The 6,000-nt window shown below is 49.5% G+C and overlaps 1 non-coding gene across 1 annotated transcript; it reads right to left on the reverse strand.

Annotated features, from left to right (window-relative positions):
• Positions 1 to 5,284: 5,284 nt before the first annotated feature.
• On the reverse strand, positions 5,285 to 5,356 carry trnaw-cca (transfer RNA tryptophan (anticodon CCA)). Its single transcript has one exon. It is a non-coding gene; the product is annotated as a tRNA-Trp (tRNA).
• Positions 5,357 to 6,000: the final 644 nt, after the last annotated feature.

Genomic DNA, 6,000 nt, shown 5'->3' on the forward strand with positions numbered 1-6,000 from the left:
ATCTCTTCGTCTGTCCAGACAAGAGCTCCGGTCCCTATTATCGTGAGTCTATCATAAAGAAATTTGACAAGGCTAGAATAATTTTCCATCCAGATTCTACAGAATCCCACCAAGCCAAGGAATTTCCTAAGTTCCTTGGCATTCTTGGGAGGGGGAATCTGCAGAATACCACGTATCCTCTCTGGACTAATTTTCCTGCTTCCCTGACTCACTAGATGTCCTAAGTATTTAACCTCCGATTGTACAAATTGTAGTTTGGATTTGCTGACTCTAAGACCTTTTTTCTCTAAAAAATTTAAAAGTGCAACAGTAAATTCTTTAGCCAATTTGTAAGTTCTTCCAGTAATTAACAAGTCATCAACGTATTGTATTAGCTGACAATTGTCTCTCCGAGGAGCCTCATCTAGTATCTGTTCTAGGACCTGACCGAATAAATTTGGAGATTCTGTAAAGCCCTGAGGAAGGACAGTCCACCGGTATTGATTTTTACGTCCAGTAAAAGGGTTTTCCCATTCAAAGGCAAACATGTCTCTGCTTTCTGTTGCCAATGGACAGGTCCAGAATGCGTCTTTGAGATCAATGACACTGAACCATGCATTATGGGGATCGATTTTACTCATGATCGTATAGGGATTAGGTACAACAGGGTGACGGGTGAGAATGATTTTGTTCAACTCCCTTAAGTCCTGCACTAATCGATAGGTACCGTCTGGTTTCTGGACAGGTAAAATCGGGGTATTAAAGGGTGACATACAAGGTTCGAGTATACCATCCTTAAGCAACTGGTCAATTATGGGCTGCAGACCTTTTCGGCCAGCCATAGGAATTGGGTACTGTTTTCTTCTAATTGTTTGTTGCGAGTCTTTTAAAGTTACTTGTAGGGGAGGAATGTCTAGAACTCCTCTATTGCCTTTTTCTGCCCATACTCTTGGATTTATAAGTTCTCTATCTTCCTCGCTTAAAATATAAAATTGAACCCCGATGCCTGATTCTAGTGATCTGGTACCGATAGCCAATTGGTCCTGTAAGTCTTGTCCTAATAGGCATACTCCAGCTTGGGGAAGTAGTAGAAGATCCTCTACTATTACCTTATTTCCCATTTGGATTCTGACCTCTCTTAATACAGGGATTGTGAAGTCTCTTCCTCCCACCCCTGAAACTATCATTGTCCCTTCTATTCTAACCCCCTTTGGTTGGTGTAAAATACTAGATCAGGCTGCCCCAGAATCAACTAAAAATATCATGTTGTCACTGTGGGGTCCTATGCATAAATTTACTAATGGTTCTCCATGCAGCCCCACGGTGTGTATTGACTGAGAACCGTGACCCCCCTATTCATAATCTGCTTCCATCAGGGCATAGGATCGCGTGTCCCTGGCTCGCAGTGGGCAATCCTTTTTAAAGTGTCCTTCCTTTTTACAATGGAAACAGACAAATGCTCCTGTTACCCAATCTCTACCTGGGTTTCTAAGGTGCCCCGGGAAGGGTCGTCGTCCCCGGAATCCTCCTCTACTCCTCCATCTACTGGGGTCCCCACTTCCCCACCCGTGGCTCCCCTCACCGCATACAGGAGCTGGCACACAGTCCCTACCTTTTTCATGTCGCTCATCTACTACCACTCTGACTGCTTGGATTAAAATTTTTGCCTTCCCTTTCTGCTTATCTTCAGACCTCTGGACAAATGCTTTCTGTGCAATCTGTAGTAGATGGGTAATTCCTTGCTCATGCCAATTTTCCATTTTTTGTAATTTTCTTCTAATGTCTGGGGCTGAGTTGGTAACAAAACCCGTTAGTACCAATTATTCCCCTGCTGGGGATTCTATGTCGAGACCCCCATATTGCTGTATTGCCTTGCGCAATCTATTCAGAAATGCGGAGGGGGTCTCCTCGGGACCTTGGGGAACCTCAAAGGCTTTCTTGAAATTCTGTCCCTTTGGAACAGATTCCTTGATTCCTCTTATCAAATTAACCCTGTATTCTTCCATCAATACCCGACCGTCATTGGTATTTTTATCCCAATTAGGTCTTGCCAAGGGGAATTTAGTTTCTCCTGGTACCGCATCTGGTCCCCCTAAGACTCTAATCCCTGCCTGGCAGATCATTCCACGCTCATCCAAAGTAAACAGAGTCTTAAAGATAGATGTTAACTCCTCCCAAGTATATAGATTTGGTCCCAAAAATTGGTCTAACTGTTCGGCACATCCCTGGGGATCTTCTATCAGGGAGGTCAGTTCTTTCTTAAAGTTACGCACTTCAGTACTGGTCAGGGGCACATTTACGAAACTGAGACCCTCTCCCATGGGAACTTCCCGCAGGGGTCGCATCCAGTTGGTTTCTGGCTTATTAGGTCTGGGTTCCTGCTCCCTGGGAGATGGATTGGGGGGTTCTGCCCTTTCTTCCTGAAGAGTCTCACACTGTTCTAAATTTAAGTTTCCTCTCTCTCCTGTCAACGGAGGTGGTAATCGAGTGCTTTGTGAACGAGTCATCATACCACTCCTGCTCTCTTCTCTCTTCTCTAGAGGTGGGGGAGGTGCAGAAGGGTAGGTTATAGGAGGGGGAGGAAAGATAGGAGCCGGCATAGGAGGAACATAAGGTGGAGGGAGGGAATGTAGCACATCCCACCCTTGTGGTCCTCCTCTCTCTTGTCCTTGTATTCTTTTTCTTTCAAAACCAATTGATCACATGATCCCCTAAGCCAGCAGGCTGCATATTCCCTGCTCTCTAGGTTATCTCTCTGGTTTTGATAGAGCCAGATGTTCAAAGCTTGACACATCCAGTCATCCTCGGATCCGAGCTTTGGCCAGTACACGGAGCTCCCTTTAATCGGGCATTTAACCCATTCTATACAACAATACCTGACCATGGTCAGTTTGTCCTTTCCACGGGTCCTTCCCGTGCCCCACTCAGATAACATCAACCCAAGCGGGCTGTACGTAGTTATCTGATTCTCACATCCTTTACCAGGACTCTCTTCCTTGATACCCATACTTCCCATATTGATAGGCAAGTAAAATTCCTCTTACCTGGTTCCAGTAGCAATGCTCTAGCGCGCTTCCTTAACGTCTTCTGTCGTTTGTTCTCAATGCCTCTTCTCGGATATCACTCGCTTCTTCCACTGACCAGCCACCCGTCGTCCGTGAGTCCAGCTGAATCAGCTGGGGTGCACCTACTCTTGTCGTCGGACACTCTGTCAGTGGAGGGAGTGGGATCCCGGACGAGACCCCATTTGTTAGAAATAGAAGTACCTTAACAGAAATTGCTCGAGACAAAAATTGAGAACAAAGAACATTTATTATAACAACAATGCAAAGTTGGGTGCTTCCCCTTACCCTGGGAATACACACATACCCTGGGGCTCACCCAACTTTTATACAGTAAATTTCAGTATCAGAATACCCTCCCCCTTACATTCTTCTGCCCCCTGGATGGGTTTGGCATAGGCAATCCTTCCTGCCTATGTGCAGTTTCAGTATACTTGGAGGACCAGGGGGTATCCTGTCGGTGTCTTCTCATGCCATTATTCCCATTGTCCTTATTCACAACCTTGCCCTTGTCCCCATTCACACTTTTCCGACTCTCAGGGCTACAGTCCCTTCATATGCAGGGTTCGTTAATCTTGACTAGGGTTTACTAGTTAAATATGCATAACTTGAAAAATCTGTGTATGGCTAATTATATATGTATAACTTGCTAATACTGTCTAAGGTTTTCTAATTATTTATGCAAGCCTTGCTAATTCTATCTGGGGCTTGGCGACCCTTATCTCGTTCAAGACTAACTCTACTTCTATTCTCAATTGTCTGTCCTTATCTCCTTCATTCAGTGAACTTGCTTTGCTTCTTTCTGAAGGGCTAGGAGATTCTTATCTTACTCAGACAGTGTCAGCTTCCTGCCTTCTAATATCCATGTCTCATGTTGGTTGTACTAGCTTCATTCATTTACTTATGTATCTATTTTATTTTCTTCATGTTCATATTGCAATATCAGTTTTTCTCATCTCTCACAAGGGGGACTGATGGGGAGGAGAGGGGGTATGGTTGGGGGGGGGGGACTGATGGGGATGAGTGGGTGGGGAGTGGACTGATAGGAAAGAGAGAGTGGGGGGGGATGTGGGGATGGGATGGGGAGATGGAGGGAAGGGTGTGATGGAGGGAAGGGGTTGGTCTGGGGGTGGTGGGAAATTGAGGGGTGAATTGGGAGGGGATGATTGGGAAAGGGATGGGGGATTTGGGGCTGGACTGGGAGGGGAAGTTAGGGGTTTGGATGGGAGGGATTGTGGAGAAGGGGGATTGGGAAGGGGAAGACAGAGAGAGAGGAGGGATTGGGGAAAAGAGGCATGGGGAATGGGGAGAGATTGGGGGAACAGGGAGGGATTGGGGATGGGGCAATGGTGGATTGGGGGAATGAGGAGGGATTGGGGGAACAGGGAGGGATTGGGGATGGGGCAATGGTGGATTGGGGGAATGGGGAGGGATTGGGGGAACAGGGAGGGATTGGGGATGGGGCAATGGTGGATTGGGGGAATGGGGAGGGATTGGGGGAACAGGGAGGGATTGGGGATGGGGCAATGGTGGATTGGGGGAATGGGGAGGGATTGGGGGAACAGGGAGGGATTGGGGATGGGGCAATGGTGGATTGGGGGAATGGGGAGGGATTGGGGGAACAGGGAGGGATTGGGGATGGGGCAATGGTGGATTGGGGGATGGGGAAGGGATTGGGGGAACGGGGAGGGTTTGGGGGAGGGATGGGGGGACGGGGACGGGATGGGGGCAGACACGGGGAAGACGGAGAGGGAAAGGATGGGGACAGGGGTGTAGGGTCCTTTTTAATATTAGCCGGATTTTCGGCATTTCAAGTGGTTTTGTCTTTGAGAGGGAGAGTTGAGGAGAGGTTGGTTTGTGTCCCTAACTGAACATTCCCCCCCCCCATCTTCCATTTATCTCCCTGTTCCGGCAAATTTTGCCCATTTAATTTGTCCAAGACTGAGCGGCCCTTTCAAAAAATTCCGCTCCGAGAAGTGGGGGGGGGGGGTTGGAACTCGCCATTCATCACAGGAACGGGGCTCAGTGGGGTGGAGGCGGGGGGGGGGGGGACACGCAGCGGGGTCTCCTTCCCGCACACACTCGCCACAAGGACCCCTGGCTGGTGAAATAAAGGACCCCCCCCCCACTCCATCGGTCCCCTATTCAAACCCTCCCCCCCCCTCCCCTCCCCCTTCCCCATGGTCCCAGGTGGCTGCCCCCCGCCCCACCACCACCGATGCCGGACCGCAGGTATAAAAGGTTGACCCCGACGTGATTCGAACACGCAGCCTTCTGATCTGGAGTCAGACGCGCTACCGTTGCGCCACGAGGTCTGGAGCGCTTAAACTCGCCAATGCGCTTAATACCGGCAGCCGGCGCTCTCCCTCCGCGGGTGTCTCCGGGTCCTGAGGCCCATACTTCCATCGTGGTGTTCCTAGCTCCTAACACCAGCACTCTCCCTCTGCTGGCATCCCCAACTCCCACTACTGGTTTTTCCGGGTCCTAACACCAGCACCGTCCATCCATTGGCTTCGCTGGGACCAAATACCAGCGCTCTCCCTCTGCTGGTGTCCCCAGGTCCTAACGCCAACGCTCTCCTACCAATGGCATCCCCAGGAACTGCTGTCCACACGATTCACACCGCTGGCGTTCCCAGGTCCTAATGCCGGACAGCATGATGTTTCCAAGTCCCGCTGCCGGACCTCGCAAGTTCTGGCATGCCAGCACAGTGTGGACTGTAGACACCCTCCTGTCAGCAGCTCACTTGCATACCCAGAAGCTGCATGGTGCATCCCAACAGTGGAGTGAAACACGAACGTCTGTAGATTCTGTGACTGGAGTAAAAACACAGGAACACCACCTTATATCCTGTCTGGGCACACTCCAACCACAAGGTATTAACATCCACCTCTGGCTGATATTCACCCCACACCCCCCCCCATATTTTCCCTTGTCTCCTTTCTCTCTCTCTCCCCCC

This window comes from Narcine bancroftii, chromosome 13, assembly GCF_036971445.1.
Source record: "Narcine bancroftii isolate sNarBan1 chromosome 13, sNarBan1.hap1, whole genome shotgun sequence".
NCBI classification, from domain to species: domain Eukaryota; kingdom Metazoa; phylum Chordata; class Chondrichthyes; order Torpediniformes; family Narcinidae; genus Narcine; species Narcine bancroftii.